The sequence below is a fragment of the Mus pahari genome, chromosome 13, assembly GCF_900095145.1.
Source record: "Mus pahari chromosome 13, PAHARI_EIJ_v1.1, whole genome shotgun sequence".
NCBI lineage: Eukaryota > Metazoa > Chordata > Mammalia > Rodentia > Muridae > Mus > Mus pahari.
In genome coordinates, this window is record NC_034602.1 from 27,923,656 (window position 1) to 27,941,146 (window position 17,491).

General features: G+C 51.6%; 1 protein-coding gene and 1 pseudogene across 1 annotated transcript in view; both read left to right on the forward strand.

Moving 5' to 3' along the window:
* Nucleotides 1-9,229: 9,229 nt before the first annotated feature.
* Nucleotides 9,230-17,491, forward strand: part of Sh3bp2 (SH3 domain binding protein 2) — a 38,898-nt gene continuing 30,636 nt past the window's right edge. The window contains exon 1 of the mRNA XM_021210404.1: nt 9,230-9,341. The gene's annotated coding sequence lies outside the window, so the exon portion shown is untranslated. The remainder of the gene's footprint in view (nt 9,342-17,491) is intronic.
* Nucleotides 14,151-14,293, forward strand: LOC115065303 (annotated as a pseudogene).

Consider the following 17,491-nt stretch of genomic DNA (forward strand, 5'->3'; position numbering starts at 1 on the left):
GTCATAGATGAATATTCTAATAGTGGAGGCAGATGCCCAGTCCAAGAGGTAGGGAAACTTTGTACAAGCACATTGGTTAATAATTGTCATTAACTGGAACACACCTGGGGGCATGGCCATGAGGTTTCTAGGGAGGATTAATTGAGGAAAGACCCATCCTAAGTGGAACACACTTTGCATGTGCTGGGCTCCTGGCTGAATGAGAAGGAGAGAGTGAGCTGAGTACCACTGTTCTCTTCCCTTGGCTTCCTGAGAAGTGGCTTCCTGCTCCAGCTGATATTCTTTCTCCTTTTGAGTGACTGTGTCCCCTCAAACCAGGAGCCCAAACAAACCCTTCCTCCCTTAAGTTGGTTATTTATTTATTTTAGGTATTTTGCTTCAACAACAAGAAAAATAACTAAAATAATAAGGAAAAGATGGGGGGAAATATGTGGGGGCCAGGAAAAGGAATGGAGTATCCCACCTTAAAGAGGGTGATTGGATGAGCCACTGCACAGACTTATGATCCCAAAATTCAAGATGCTGAGGCAGGAGGATCATACATTTGAGACCAGCCTGTGCTAAGTAGCAAGTGTGTTTGGGGGGAGGGGACGCTATCTATTGCAATGTAAAGAATGAAGAGGGGCTTGGTACTGGTACTTGAGTTCCCAAGAAAGGGATTCAATGAGCAAGGGAGGGTTCCCAGGGATACCAAAGTATGGGATGGAGAAGACTGGAGATCTCAGAGTCTCAGAGAGGGACTCTCATTCTTAGTCCCGATGGGCCGTGAGTTTCCAGTGATCCTGTGGAACAAGTGGACAGGCCGCTGACCTAACTCTGGCTTAATTTGCTGATGGAAAGTTGTCAATCTGACTCCTCAAAGGCCTCTTCCTCTGACTTTCACACAGGTCCCTTTGGAATCTGCAACTTTTCCTAGTTCTTTCCTGCTTTATTTTGAATGCTGGGACTTCAGCCCTGTCCTGTGACCTCAAGGGCCAGTTGAGCCCAAAATGTAAGAAGCAGAGGCCTCCCTCTAAGGAGGAAAGGCTCATATGTGAGTCTGTGGTCAGTAAGGTTGGTGACCAGTCTGATGACCACACATGTCAAAGCTCACGCATGTACACTGCTGTAACATTCCCACAGACACATGAGGCCTTCACAGGTACTAGGGGCCGGCCATGGAAGTGTCCACAAGGGGGCAGTGTGGCCACAAAGGCTTGGGGACTAGAACTTCAGGCACCAACCGCTCCTACTCTAATAGGCTTGCACAACATCTGATTGAGCCTGGGTGGCTGGCTAGGGGTGTCTCTTCCCGGGCACCTAGATGAGCAGCCCTTTCACTCTGGCCTTCTGATTAGCTAGGACTCCAAGTGTGTGCCACTACAGCTGGCTTAGAACATGTGACCAGTACCCTCAAGAAGCAAAGAGAAAAATGTGTATATATTCATGAAAAAAAAATAGAACTGGGTGCTGAGAAGAAAGAATATTTAGAAAATATAAAGAACTCTAGAAAATTAAAAATATGATTGTAGAAGTTTCAGATCTAGCTCGGCTGGCAGAATAGTTGCCTATGGAGGCCTAGGTTCAGTCCTCAATACTGAATATACTGGGTTACATGAGATCCTCTCTCTCTCTTTCGCTCTCTCTCTCTCTCTCTCTCTCTCTCTCTCTCTTTCTCTCTCTGTCTCACCTCACCTCTGTCTGTCTGTCTGTCTCTCTCTCTGTGTCTCTGTCTCTGTCTCTCTCTCTCTCTCTCTCTCTCTCTCTCTATATATATATATATATATATATATATATACACACACACATAGAGAGAGAGACAAGCATACACACATGATCATAGAAGTTCAATATGTATATGTATATACATATATCTTGAAATGTATATATATGATCCTAGAAAAATACATATATATATATACATGTACATGAGCATAGAAACTCAATAGAAGAACTGGAAGATAAGATTGAGGAAATCAGTTGGGCAGTGGTGGCTCATGTACTCGGGAGGCAGAGGCAGGCAGATTTCTGAGTTTGAGGCCAGCCCGGTCTACAGAATGAGTTCTCTGGAGCCACTTGAGTGTGTGCTTCTCCAAAAAGAGGGGGAAACCAAGAAAGGAAGTGGGAATCTCACTGTAAGGAATTCTAGGGAAGCAAAGACAGAGGTGAGACTGGTGAAGGGGGGCTGCGGGGGCTGCACTTAGAAATCTGTTATAATCTGATGGTGTGTCTGGTGTAGTGGAAGGCCATCGCAGAGATCTGGGCATTAGGTGGGATTTAAATGATTTATTTAATAAAGGTGAACAAATAAAAAATGAAAGCATTTAGTAATTCCAGGAGGATCAAGCCGAGGAGAGGAAGCCAGCTGCCAGGAGGCTGTACCTGAAGGCTCTGCGTCACGGAGCATCAAGCACCCTCGCTGTCTAAGGCAATTGCTGATGCTTTGGGCCAGGAAGTAGCAATAAGAGTGTCCTTTAGGAATAGGGAAGTGAAACAAACAGAAAAAACATGGGCAGAGTTGAACTGTGGCCCCTGGAGAAGGTGAAGGAGGGCAACTTCTGTGTTCTGTGAGCCTTGCCAGCTATGGGTTTCTCAAACTGTGGCTCAGGCCGTCCTAAAAGTCACTGTGTAGCCCAGACCGGCAATCCTCCTGCCCCAGCATCCCAAGCATGGTGATTACAGGCTTTCATGGTCAGGCTTGGCTGAAATGATGGAACTTGGTCTGAACCCACCTCAGGCTCAATCATCTTTGTGGGTCTGCAGAGGGAGTCCAGAAGTTACAGCGCCCGTTTTTGTTTTTTTGTTTGTTTGTTTGTTTTTCGAGACAGGGTTTCTCTGTCTCTGTTTCTGAACTCAGAAATCTGCCTGCCTCTGACTCCCAAGTGCTGGGATTAAAGGCATACAGCGCCCCTTTCTTAAGATGGTAAATAAGGAAAATCTATTTTCAGCCTTTGCACACTGGAAAGGGGACATCATATTGCCTGCCTCTCACCTGGGTACTTACTACCACAGGATAGGGCAGGTTCAGTCTCGCCTCTAGTGAGCCCCTTCTCCATCTCCTGCTGGCCTTCTGGGCATGTGTGGAAACTTTCTTTTGTGATGGGAAAGTCACAGCCCTGGGCAGGAGGTCCTTTGCAGGAAAATGTCTGGGTAGAGCATGAGTCTGGCTACTTGTCACAGCTGTTACTCTTCCAGTCCTACCTCTGTGAAGGGAGGTTGGTGAGGGGTGCGGGACCAACAGGGATTTTCTGGGTAACGCCTATCTGGCCTCCTATGTGTCTGGGGCCCGTCTGGGGGCATAGGAGGGCTCCAGTACAGGTATCAAGGAATGGACACAGTAGGGATCAAGGTATTGAGGGGTCAACACTAAGTCCCAAGGTTATGTAGCATCTGGGGTGCGTAAGGTTGCATCTGGGAGTCTTGGGTCTGGCCAGCATGGTTTGGGCTTCTCATGGGTGGAAATGGGGACCAATGTCTAAGAGTAGAGGGGAGAGGAAATGGTCAGGCTGTGCTGAAAATTGGGTGGTACCCATCTGGACCCAGTGCCAGGCCTGGAGGGGCTCGTGGCTCTGGAACTTTGTGGGTGGTCCCCACACTCACTTCTCCTAGGCAGATCTACCTAGGCAGGGTCTGGGGCTGGTCTAGGAGCCAGTCCTCAAGTCTCCTGGGCCAGGCTTACTTATTTCCCCTTTCCCCCCCCCCACCAATGGTTTTGGAGAACGTTTTTATTGTCACAGGGCCACTTTTCACCCCATGTCTCAGTGTCCAGTGTTGACAGGAGAAAGGCTGGCCATCCCTCTTAACAGAGGATTGGGTGATTGGTGGCACCTTCAGGAGATAATGGGGAACCACATTACTGTGAAAGTCCACAGCTTCCCTGCCCAAACCTGTGGTCTTCTCTTCGCAGACCCCATTACTGTCCTGGAGGTTATGTGGATGAAAGAGGGCAGGAAGAGACAGGAGGCGGGGTGGTGGGGAGGGCAGAGGGCAGAGCAGCCTGTGTGTACAAACACCGCCTCCATCACACCACCCAGGCCGGAAGTGGGTCCCAGAATAGAACAGGCTGCTTTCAAGTTCCAAATCGGGCTCCGGGGGCTGAAAGCATGTTTGGGTGCAAAAATAGAAATATCAGTACCTGTGAGGCCAGGGTCTGCCACCCACGCAGCTTGTGTGTGTGTGTGTGTGTGTGTGTGTGTGTGTGTTTTAAATAGAATTTTCTACTAAGGTTGGTTTGACAGTGTTCTAAATCGAAAACTGATCCAAATAAACTGTTCAGTTGGCAAAGCCAGAGCCAAGCTGGGCTTTATCACCAAACCAGGCAGCCACGTGCAGGTCCATGGAAGAGTCCTGGGGGGGTGCTCATCCACCTAGCTGTAGCTTTGGCCCCATCCTCCCTCTGTCCTCCAGGACAACATCTTCTCCAAGAAAGCTCTTCCAGGTCTGGTCCAGCTTGGTCCTGCTGTCCTCAGGAAGCCTCCTCCGACATCATCAGCTCACACCTGCTCTCTGGCTGGCCAGGAGGCCTGGCCTGGCTGGACAGGAAAGGTAGCGGAGAAGCCTGGCCAGATGCTCACAGTGGAGCAGGTCTGGTAGAGCCCTACCCTGCAGGGTGTGGTGAAAGCTGAAAGCGACAACTGGGTGATGCATGGCACAGCAACCTGAAAAGGCCTCCTAGGCAGAGATGCTCAGCTGACTCTCCCAGAGTGCTTGTAGAACTGGCACAGTAGTAGAGAACAAGAGCCATGGCTTGGAGTATGGCCCAGACCTGTATTGGGGATCTGTGTGTACCCCTTCTACAGCCTGGCCTTAAAAGTCCCTTCAGCTTCTCTCCACTCCCTACCCTCTGCTTCTCCCTCTGCCTTGATTCTGACTCACACCAGCAAAGGAGAGAACTTTCTGTCTCCCCTTGAGCAAGTCCAGTGTCAGAGAGTCACAGAACCTGCCCCCGGATAGAGGACGACCTAGAACCCAAGAAGAGAGGAAGACCTAGAACCCAAGAGGGCAAGATGTTAGGCCAGTCTCCCAGCAGAGGACCCAGCCTTGTTCTCACAGCCTGCAAGACGCCTACATTTGCCAGACATTTGAGGCCAACTCTTCTCCTGCCCCCCCCCCCACCTCTTTGCAGTTTGATTCCAGCCTGAGCTAAGTCATCTGAAAGGTTTCCAGGCCTTACCCATCCCTTCCCTACCCACTCTCAATGCTTTGGTCCCATAGCTTCCTGATGTCCCCCATAGGAGTGGTCAGTAGCCTTCAGCTTTGGTCCTACCCAGAAACAGGCCTGCCAAGGGGAAGCGGCCTTGGCCATACTTGGGAAGAGAAAAAAGGCAGGCAGTTCAGCATTTCCTAGGACAGAGGACCTGATTGGGAAGGCAGTCCCTTTCCCGGAGAACTCCACCTGTTGGCTTTTTATTTTCCTTCACCAGCCATTTACTTAGCATCTACTTTGTTCCAGGAAACGGATGAGCCCTGCGGTAAGCCAGGTCTTGCTCCAGTAAGATGGTATTCTAAAGGGAGTCTGGATGTGTCAGATGTTGGGGTTCAAAGGACAGTGGAAGAGGAAGGAACATAAGGAGAGTGGACAATCTTTAAAAGAAAAGGAGGGTTAGGGAGATGGCCCAGTCCATGAAGTGGACCCCAGCTTTGGGGGACAGGCTGAAACGGGGAACCCTGGGACTTGCTGGCTAGCCAAGCTAAGTTGGTGAGATCTATGTTCACTGAGAGATCATGTCTCATAAAATATGGCAAACTTCCGAGGAAAGCACTTGACATTGACCTCTGGCCTCTACATGCAGGCGTGTGTCCACGTACACACACAAACACACATACACAAAGAAGTGAAGAAAGAACTCTCTTTTTTTCAATTAAAGAATGTTTATTACTATGTGCATGTGTGCACGTTGCAGGAAGGGCACGTGCTATGGTATGCTCACAGAGGTCAAAATCCAAAGGATAGCTTTATGGGGTTGGTTCTCTCTTGCCATCTTTGCATGAGTTCTAGAGATCAAACTAAAGTTGTCGAGCTTGCATGGTAAACACCTTTACCCACCAAGACATCTCTCAACCTGTGGACTGCGACACCTTAGGGTTGTCAAATGACCCTTTCATAGGGATAGCCTAAGGCATCAGAAAACACACGCGTAAATTATGATTCATGTCAGAAACAAGATTACAGTTATGAAGTAGTAAGAAAAACAATTCGATGGTTGGGGGTCATCACAACATGAGGAACTGTGTTAAAGGATCGAAGTGTTAGGAAGATTGAGAACCACTGCTCTAGTCCAAGGAAAGAACCTTCTAGCAAGGAAATGGTGAGGCTGAGGACAGACAGACAGAAGTGAAGGCTTAGGTCTGTGTAAGAATCTGGGGGTGGGGGGAGAGCAAGGAGGGAACCACAGGATGGGAGGCCCTGAGACAGAAGTGTGCCTGGAACACGGGAAGAGCAAGCGGGCAGTGTGACCACTCAGAGCGAGGGCAGTGAACAGAGGTCCCAGGAGGGCCAGCGGGGTTGGGCAAGCTTGGGCTCACCTGTGGATAAGGTCTTTGCTCTGCGGAGATGACAGGCTATGGGAAATTCTGAGAAGAGATCATAACAGATTCCCTAGTGAGGGGCAGGCCAGAGGAAGGAGCAGGACGATCGATGGTTGGCAAAGGTAGTGTCCTGGTCATGAGCCGGTAGGACCTCCAGATAGACAGAAGCACAGACAGGACGTGGGATGGGAGAGGAGGGGGCAAAAGTGACCCTCGGGCTTTGCAAAGGGAGAAAGAGGTTCTGGGATAAGGGGACACAGGGAGAGCTGCTAAGGGGGCCTCAGGTGGCCAGGAAGAAGACGGCCTGGCAAGCCTGATTGCATAGGAGGACTGGCTCACTACACGTATGCTTTGCAGAGACCTGCTTTCCCTTCTTGTGCTTGCTGAGGGGCTTTGCATCCCTTCTGCTCGCCGGAAGCATGGGCTCTGTCCCGCACATCTTCTCCCTCTTGTCAGCTCCAGGTGGGAGCTCTGAGTGCCCAGGTCCTCGGCCTCACCACAGCTACATTTCAGGGGATGGTAGTCTCCTAGTCCATTCCATCTTCACTGAACGTGATATGTGGAAGCCAGCCCTGCCTCTTCCTTCAGTTAGGTTCCTGCAGGTGGCACCAATGTCTGGCTTTGCTCTACTTCCCTCCCACTCTGTCCCTCCCCTCAGCTTTGGGGACCAGAGATGCAAAGTGACATGATAGCATCTGTGTCCATTTTCCATTAGCCATAAGGATCGGAATTTGCCTTGAATCAGTGTCCCCAGGGCCCTCAATGAGGCCATGCATTTAATTAACTGAACTTGATGCAAGGGATAGATGTGTCTAGCCCTGTGCAACCCTGAGCCAAGTCCTAGGAGTAAGGCGGCTGTGTGAGGTGCTGATGGGGCCAATCAACAGTGAACAGAGGAGAAGCTGAAAGTATAGAATTCTGGGCCAAACGGCCTAGTGCTGTGCACCTGGTACTCTCCACAGGAGAAGATGGAGCAGCCTGGGCAAGCAAAGCATAGACAACTTAGGCGGCCAAAGATGGGGACGTGATGGGTACCCCAGAGGGCAGGAATCTCAGCCAGTTGGCACCTGTCTCGTCAGCCTCTGGGATCTATGAGAGCTAAACTGTGGGCAAGTGGTGTTGCCCTGGGAGCAGAGACAACCCTGAGGACTGAAGGGCTAGGATTCTGGGCTCCCTGCTCTTCTCCTCATTGCCTTCCCCAGCGGAGAGCCCAGTGTCCTGTTGGCTGAAGTGTCTCCCATGTCTTTTACTGCCTCCTTTCCCAAGCCCCAGGTTTTCTGGTCTTTTCCTAGTGGGCACCAACCTCTCTCTCTATGGACTCAATGCTTGTCCATCCTAATTTCCTGGCCTTGAGCCAGTTAACCTCTCTGCCTGCAGGGATGCATCACATCAAAGAGCTAAACCAAGACGCTAAACAAGGGTCCTTTGGATCTGGACAGCCCTGGAACGGACATGGACAAAGACGTGACTAACTCACACTTGTGTAGCTACAGCCTGGATGTCTGGAGTCCCTCCAGTAGCTCAGCATGAGTGACTCCTCAGTCCCCCAGCCTCAGCCTGGTCTGGAACATCCATGGGAGCGCCTATCTCTGCAGTCGTTGGGCTCCTCCACCTGGGAAGTTCCCTCCAGAATCTAACCTGTCCTTAGCCCATAGTTTCCTAGGTCCAGTAACTTGAAGTCCCCATGGGGATAATTCTCTTTCTGAAAATTCCACTCTTGTTCCGCTAGCCTGGCTCCACTCCAGGCTCATATCCCTGCCTGGCCCCAGGACTCTCTTAAGAAGCCATCTCCTCCTGGGAAGGCACCCCTCCCCAGGTCTCTGCCCCTTACATGTGGTCCCCCAGGCCTACAGATGGGCTTTGCCAAACTCTTAAATGGCTGTGCACAGGAAGCCTTGTGTCCTTGGCAACCCAGCGCTAGACTTGAATTTCCAGCCCTTGTTCCATAGGCAATATTTTCTTTATATGTAGCTGAGAACTCTCTAGTAAGACTCCAGAGGTTCCCGGCAAACCCTTCTTGACTGTGAGGGGTTAATGACCAGGTGACCTGGTGTCCTTACCTGGTGCCTAGATTGGAGCCAGCCCCACCCAGTAACAGGCAGACACGTGGCTATCTCAGATTAAAAAACAGACATTTTCTCCATGGAGGTCCCCAGGTCGAAGGTGGTTTGTGTGTGTGTGTGTGTGTGTGTGTGTGTGTGTAAGAGAGCAAGAGCGAGAGCAAGAGCGAGAGCGAGCGAGCGAGCGAGCGAGCGAGCGAGAGAGAGAGAGAGAGAGAGAGAGAGACAGAGACAGAGACAGAGACAGAGACAGAGACAGAGACAGAGACAGAGAGATTGCTTCCTCAGACACCTGCCTACATCTAGTGACCACCTAACCGCTTGCTAATTACAAACCCTACACCTTAGCCCACCAACCAATCTCTGACCAACTAGAAAAGGTGTGTTAGCCGGGCAGTGGTGGCAGCACTCGGGAGGCAGAGGCAGGCGGATTTCTGAGTTCGAGGCCAGCCTGGTCTACAGAGTGAGTTCCAGGACAGCCAGGGCTACACAGAGAAACCCTGTCTCGAAAAACCAAAGGAAAAGAAAAGAAAACAAGATAAGAAAAGGTGTGTTAAGCTGCCAGAGCAGGAGAGGGAACCGGTGGAGAAGCCAGGCCAGGGGTGGGGCGGAGTGGCAGTGCGAGGGTGGGGACCTGAACCTGGGAGGCGGGGCCAGATTGGAGGCGGGGCCTGCACTGGAGTGCCTAGCTGCCAGTCCAGCTGGCGGCAAAGCAGAGCAACAGAGCAAGGATCCGCCTCCCGGACGCAGGGTCCCTGGGCTGGGAACCGGCGGGTAAGGCACTGCATGGGTTTCGGAACGGGTCGTGGACATGCGCGGCACAGTCGTGTCTCAGAGACCTGCCTGGGTCCCTTGAACCTGTGTCCCGCTGTGAGGTGGGAGTGGATTCTCAGGGCGGACGGCGGCGGCAGTCTGAGCTCAGGGCTGGGCGTTCAGTCTAGGAGATAGGGCTGGTTTCGCGTGTGTCCTGTGTCCCTCCGGTTCCTCCGGCTCCTCTGGCACCCGTTGCTAGGCCCAGGTTACAGGGCATATCTAGTGGGGTTTCCAAAGACTTGGGAGGTGAATTTTTGCTTCCATTCCCTCCAAACTTCAGAGGCTCCATGAAGTTTAAGCGAAAAGCCACCTGTTAGTGCTGATTCACACTGACGCGTGAATGACTGAGTGGGTGTAGAGTTTGGAGATTTTTGAGGAGGAGTGAGTCTCTGAGAAGATAGAATAGTGTTCAGAGAGTTGTAGATTAGCGGATATGTGGGTTTCCACCTCCACCCTTCTGTGGACCTTGGCTGTTAACAGATTGAGAGTCCTGTTGGAGCCAACTCCCTCTGCCACCTCCCGTGACCCTGCGCAGCTCCTGTTCTCTCTCTGCCTTTCTGTTCATTCCTTGACACTGGTAGTTCTGTGCCTTTTGTCAGGTGACTCCATGAGAGCTCCAGAGAAGCCACCCCCGCTGGGCACAGCGTGGGACTTAGTGGGTTACTACATGTGACTATTAAGGATGCTAAATCCCACCTGAAGGGGCTCTGAATATCACCTGCTGGATCAACGGTGAAATGCACAGAATTGTTTCACAACAGAATGGGTTCAGGAGCTAGGCGCTGGGCTAGGAGCGAGAACATAGACTCAGGCTTCCGTCCCTCTAGACCACTGCGTTCTTTTCCTGGTAGGGAAGCCCAGCCTAGGGACCCAGATTTAGCTCTCCACTCCTGAGGCTTGGGAGGGCTCCAAGGAGGTGTCAACCTCAGGTCTGTCCACCTCCTTTCCCATGCCCCCTCTGCCTCTCTGGGACCTGGCTCTGGGTTCTGGGTGGAGACACACTCTGGCAGAGGGGGCAAACTAAAGGGAAGACAAAAACTGATGGGCAAATTCATCTGGCAGGAGAGGAGTAGAAAGGGAGACTAGCCTTTTGGGGGAGGCTGAAGTAGGAGAGACAGAAGGGAAGAGGGTAGACTCCAGGACTGCCTTCGCCCTTCCTTTTCACATGGATAGAGGAAGTGGGGGTGCTGAGTCAGCCCCCAGTATCCTTTTGTCCCCATATGGATGCATGTGCATATGTAGGCCTACAGAAATCCAAGAGGTCCAGAGAGTCAAAATGCCCTACTTTAGTCATAGAAGGGCAGATGGAAGGGCACAAATGCAGGCAGGCTGGGGGCTTGGGTTCAAATCCAACGACATGATATTCATCAGGCGTTTCTTCCTGCTGACCCTCCATTACATCTGTAACATGAGGATTGGCAAACACTTTCTACCCAGGGGTGGTTATAAGTGCCCACAGACTGTTAGTGGTGAGTAGCTGATAGTCGAATGCTGGGGGTGCTTCCTCTGTGTGCATCCTGCTCAGACAGGGACAACAGGCCATTTTGTCTTGTGGTTGAGGCGGGGTAAGGCCAGGCCTGGAGAGGCCTGGGGCATAGGGCAGGCTTCCAGGTTCCTGCCTGCATTGGTCCTGTCGGCAAACACCTGTGTCCACAAAGACTGACCAGTGTGAGTTCCGTCCTCAAAGCTCCATTGTGGGGACCAAGGGTCAGAGATTCTGGCAGACCCTACCGTGCCATCATCTGGCCGGTTCATGCCCTTCCAGATTCCCTGGGCACAGACATATATGGCTCTTTTATAACACTGCTTGGCAGAGGAAGTGGGCAGCCTGAGCAGAGGAGATGGGGAACCTGGAGCCTAGGAAAGGCAAGATTTGTGGGAAAGGGATTCTCTGGGCTAGGCATGGAACGGTTAGGTAGGGACAGACAGACCAGGGAAGGTGGCAAATCATTGATCAAAATGCCCTTTGTGGGGCTGGTGAGATGGCTCAGAGGTTAAGAGCACTGCTCTTCCAGAGGTCCTGAGTTCAATTTCCAAAGTGCCCTTTGTATGCCAGATGTAAAAGCATGGGGGAGTCTGGAGAGTGAGAAAGGGGGCCCTTTGTACCTCAGAGAGTAGAATACCCCAGTGTGCCTCTGCAGTCCTCCAGTAGTGCTATTTGGGCATTCAGGGGCTGGAGATGGTCCCGAGTGTGCAGTGTATAGGAGTTGTGGGGATTTTCCATGCCCACTTCCACCCCCTCACTGCCCTGTAGCCCAGAGAAAGGCTGATGGTTCAGGGTCCTGAGGCTCCCAGCCAATTACACTTCTTATTGTTTTAATGATTTATTCATTTTATTTACACCGGTGATTTGTCTGGATGTCGGCGTGAGGGTGTCAATTCTCCTGGAACTGGAGTTACAGACAGTTGTGAGCTCTCATGTGAGTGCCAGAAATTGAACCCGAGTCCTCTGGAAGAGCAGTCAGTGCACTTTGTTTTGTTTTGTTTTTGTTTTTTGTTTTTTCAAGACAGGGTTTCTCTGTGTAACCCTGGCTGTCCTGGAACTCACTCTGTAGACCAGGCTGGCCCTTGAATTCAGAAATCTGCCTGCCTCTGCCTCCCGAGTGCTGGGATTAAAGGCATGCACCACCACACCCGGCACAGCCAGTGCTCTTAACTGCTGAGCCATCTCTCCAACCCCAAATTACACTTCTTGACTCTCACTTTTCTGTTCTGTAAAGGAAAATGCAGGTGTAGGGCCACATGGCTGGACTTGGGCTTGATATCAGTGCCCCACCCCCACCCATGAACTCCAGGGACAGCAGGAGACAGAAAGCCGGCTGGGCTTTGGGATGGGGGCATGTTCTTCCCTCGGCTTTTTGTCTTCTTCGCCAGCGCTGACTCCCGAGGTTCTAGTTGGACTCCCCATTGCTCCATGAAGCAATCACTGCCTGCAGGATTTAGAGACAACTCCTTGGTCCACATGAGCTGGCCATAGAGGTCCCAGAAATACCTGAGTGATTTTTGCTAGCTGGCTTCCAGGAACAGCATTGGCTTGGTCACTTTGCTCAGTGACCCCAGGAAGTCAGTAGGCCTTACGGGCAAACAGGCACCCTGATAACGTAGACGCTCGTGCCCTACAGCCAGACTCTGATTCTGAGAATTGCTGTCTACTTCCCCTGAATCATGCTTGCTGCGCACCCACTGGGCATGGTGGAATGGCCTACAGCCAAACACCCTTGCTTTAGGCTGCTGAGTCGGGTGCAGGGCTTTTGCCTGCTTGAGCCTGCAGAAGGTGTGGTTCTTGGCCTGGGATCTGCCAGGCTGGTAATATGCACGACATGACCAGAGCTGAGCTCTCTCTCCCACGGCCCAGGGTTAAGCCAGCGCAGGCTGCTTTCCTAGGGTTCTGAGAGCAGAGGCCAACCAGGAAAGGCACAGAGCTTGTCACAAGAACCAAGACAAAAAGCCACACTCTGGGCCTTGTCCAACTTGAGGTCTTGGGCTTCAGCACCTTCCCTATGAAATGGGATCAGATCAAGATTAGCTAATGGGATTTAAATGACATTAAATGAAACTCCCTCAGACTTCAAGCACCAGCAGATGAGAGCACTCACCTGAGATTTCTCTCAAGGAAGTCTCCCCAGGCCTGAGCTGGGGATTCCTGCTCTTGTCCCTGAACAGACAACATGTCTAATTTGGGGGTTTCTATGACCTGGACCTCTGGATGCTATACTCTGTTCTGTGGTTTTAGAAGAGCACCTGTCTCCATCCCTGGGCTTCCTTCTATGGCCCTACTCACCTTGCTAAGATAGGTAAGGGGACGACCAAGCACTCACAGCTGCCTACTTATAACCAGGATGGGAAGAGGCTGGCCTGGGGACCTAGAATGCTGGGGTGGGTTTTAGCTTTACTTCATCGCTTTGAAAGCCTAGACCAGCACTCACACTTCACTTGGGGGCTGGAAGGGGAGCTGAGGATTTCCACTCCACATCATTCCCTGCGTCTATGACATTGGCAGACTCAACTTCAGTAAGCTGGTTATCTGGACCAGTACCCATTCCACGCAAGCTGTATGCTGTGTGTGCCAGGCCCAAAGCCAAGCCTGGACCCTAGGACTGGTCAGGCCCACGGGCTGGAGGGAAAGGATTGCTGACAGATGCTGTAACTCAGTGTCAGGCCCATCCCACAACACTCTCTGAGAAGGAATTTTTGTTCAAGACATAATGATCCTGCTTAGTGATCAGGGGTCCCTTCTTGGCTGCGGGCCTCTTCATAGCTCAGTATGCACAGCGGCCTATCTGTCCACCTCTCTGATCAGGAACTCATGCAGCCTTGCAAGTGTTGGCCTTGCAGTGAGAACTACAGGGCCTCCCTGCGTAGGGAGGTTCCTGCAGGCTGGGTGGGTTGGGCATTGCTGGCAGAGGTGGTGGGGGACTCTGCCAGGCTTTGAAGTTGGTTTGCCACTTTCCTCTCCGCTGAGCACCGGAGACAAACACGGCCGGGAACATGTTGCTGGGCTGGCGGTTTCCATTCAGACAGTAGTGGGTTGTTGTGCTGGGGCCTCTCATGAAACTCTCTAGGTTTCTGTCACAGCCCCTCCCATCTGCCGCTCAGCAGCAGGGGCCCAGCCTCTCCTGAACCTGGTCTCATTGGCTTCAGCGAGCAGGAAGGAAGACAGGGAATTTTTTTTTCTGGTTAAAAAAAAAATAATAGTTGCCACATGTGGCCCTGTCCTAAAATGAAATAGTGCTTTTCTCTGTGATTGCTCCTGTTGAAAGATGAACGTTGATACTTACCTTGCAGGGAGATATCATGGTTATGAAGGTGGTTTTCCCAGGGCAAGGTTTATCCTTCAGATGTGCTGACCCCTGCAGCTTCCTGGTGGCAGAGTCCTGAGTTGACAGAGTAAGGAGTGTGCCCTAGGGACACTGAGTAGGGCGAGGTACTGAGTAGGGCGAGGTACAGCAGAAACAGCTCTGGCCCCAAATGCTGCTGCTGCTTCTCCTGTTTGAATCCAGGAAGGGGGGAGCCCCTTTCTGGAAGAGTGAAGTGGTTGACATTGACCTTTCCCCGCTGACGACTAGGTAAAGGGTGTGGAGGGCTGGTCCTGGCAGGCAGATCAGTGGCCAGCGGCATGGGTCTGACCATGGCAGAGCAGGGAAGGGAGCAAGTCTCCTGATGCCACTATGTTCTGTTGTCAGAAGCCTCTAGGGACACACACACAGCTTCCTGCGCCTGGGTTGGCGCAGAGGCCTCCTACAGATGAGCTGTATGAGTGGGACACTTTATACCCTCTCTGTGAAAGGGCAGACATGGAAGGTCTAGCCTCATCACATACACATAGAAGGTATGTGATGGCGAGGGGAAACCCAGCCACTGCTAGCACTGGGATATAGAGTGGTAACTCAGTGGAAACTGGATCTACGCGGGGCCCGAGGACCTCCATAGTGGAGTCAGGCACTCTAGAGTTGCCCCCTGACCAGGGCTAATGGCACTAAGAGTTAGGCCTCAGCCTGAAGCTGGAGTTGCCGCTATCTCTGACCTGCACCCACTTGTCTCTGGTCTTTGAGCTCTGCCTCAGGCTGGCCTCCCTTCTCTGTGAATTCCTGCCAAAACCTCCTATCGCTTGTCTGTCCAATTCTACCAGGAGGGTGAATGTGCTGCTCCAGGAAACCTCGTTCCAGCTTTTGAGCCTGGAACATGCCAGGGCTGGGACTTCTGCCCAGGGTGGAACCATAGGGCAGGGACCCTCTAGAATAACCTGCCTTCCAGACTTCTCTAGAACTGAGCCCCGTCCCTTTCAGAACCAAGGCTATAGTTGCTCAGGAAGGTGGGGCCTGGCCCTGGTCCTGCCAGCTATGGAGTCTGCTGTTGGGCCCACTACACTTAAAGTAGGAACAGAGGTCAGCACTGAGTTCCCCAGCTCACTGCTCGGTTTCAGGAAAGTTTGATCTCTTATATCAACCTTCCTATTTTCTCAAAAAAAAAAAAAAAAAAATGTGACCAGGAGGGTGAAGCGCTGTGGCTCATGATGGCTGTGCCCACTCCAAAGACAGGAAGTTGCTTAGGAAGGAAGAGGGTTGAGAAAGGACATTCCCCTACCCCCACCTCTGGGTTCTGCATCAGACACCCCTTCCACAATCAGGGTTCTTCCCACTGGGTATCAAGGGAGCCGCTGTTTTGGGGTTGGGGGCTGGAGAGACAGGAAGAGATTCACAGGCCTCCGCCTACTCAAGATATCCAAGAATGGTACACAAGGTACCATGTGGAGTCGGAGCAGGGAAAGATTGCTGGTCAGAGGCACGGAGAAAGGAATGGTCCTGGCCAACTGGGGTCCTGTGAGCACAGAGGCTGTGTTCTGTGATGTGTGTGTGTGTGTGTGTGTGTGTGTGTGTGTGTGTGTGTGATTACACGTGTGTATGTTTTTGTACAGGGGACTTCATGTGCACGTATGTCAGGCAGTGAGTGGTGGTGCATACCTTTAATCCCAGCACTTGGGAGGCAAAGGCAGGCAGATCTATGAGTTTGAGGTTAACTTGGTCTACCGAGTGAGTTTCAGAACAACCAGGACTTCTCAGAAAAACCCAGTTTCAAAAAACCAACCAACCAATCAACCAGAACATTCATGTACACATATGTATACATACATGTAGAAGACCAAGGTTGATGTTGGGTATCTTTCTCAATTGTTTTCCACTGTATTTTTGAGGTAGGTTCTCTCACTGAACCTGGAACTTGCCAATTTGGGTAAATTGGCTGGCAACAGGGCTCGTTAATCCCCCTGTCTCTGCCCACCCTTCAGTACTGGAATTGAGGATGTACACTGCCTTACCCGGTTTATGTGGGCGATTAGGGATCAGAACTCACGTCCTCCTGCTTGGGTGGTAAGTGCCTTATGGTCCTTTGGTTTCTGTTTTTAAGGATCACTCTGATGTGGGCATGAGATGGTACATGCCTCTAGTTCTAGCACTTGGGAGGGAGAAGCAGGTTGCTGACCACAAGCCTGAGACCAATCTGGTTTACACAGCAAGTTGTAGGTTAACTGGGGCTACACAGTAAGACCCTGTCTTGGAAGGGTGAAGAGGTAAAAATAAAAGCTCTCTTTGAGGTCTGAAGATATCTCAGCACCTCCACCCTGCAGCAGTGTCCCCTGAAGAAGTTGGTGAGGAGTAGGTATAAAAAGACAGGCCTATGGAGGCCGATGGAGGGGTTGGGGTCAAGCAACTAGGAAGGGGTAAAGCTCTACAGAGGGACCCACAGATAGAGAACAAAACTGGAAAGAACTGGGTCTAGTGGTTCCGGCTCGGCCCAGCCCCCTCTCCACACAGCCCATGTCTCTCTGCTGGGGTTCCCTTTTTTTTTTATATTTATTTATTTATTTATTATATGTAAGTACACTGTAGCTGTCAGAAGAGGGGGTCAGATTTCGTTACAGGTGGTTGTGAGCCACCATGTGGTTGCTGGGATTTGAACTCAGGACCTTTGGAAGAGCAGTCGGCGCTCTTAACCGCTGAGCCATCTCACCAGCCCGCTGGGGTTCCCTTTATCGCTGATGACAGCTGTATCTCCAGAGGGAGGAGCCAGCCTTGTTAACCTGAGGCTGCATCTGCAGCACTGACAGAGCTGTGCTACAGCCCCTGTGGGCCATCTGTAGCCAGAGAGAGAGGCTGACTCGTAGAAGCATAGACCAGGCTCCGCTGACCACCAGAAGCCACATTACCTGTGGGAGTCTCCAAAGGGTAGGTGACAAGGCCAGGTGCTGCCACACTAGGCATGGGAACAGGGAGTCTGTCCAGATAGGAAAGCACCGGATCTGGAATTAACCTAGATCTGAGGCTGTGGTGGTCAAGGCCTCTGAAGGAGGGCTGGACTTGGAGAACCAGACTCAAGGAATAATGAAACATATACAGCCACCAGAGGCTGCCGTCTTCAGAAGCCTCCGTGCCCCTGCTGCCTGAGGGCCTTAAGGATATTGTCTCACAGCCTGATCCTGGGGTACCTGACTGGAAGGCCAGGAGTAAGTTTGTGGGTACTCGTGGAACGAGGTGGTCAGGGAACAGTGTGAGAAGGGCCCAGGATGTCATGGTACCGGATGAAGACCTTGAACCCCGAGGCTGAGTTCTTCCAGT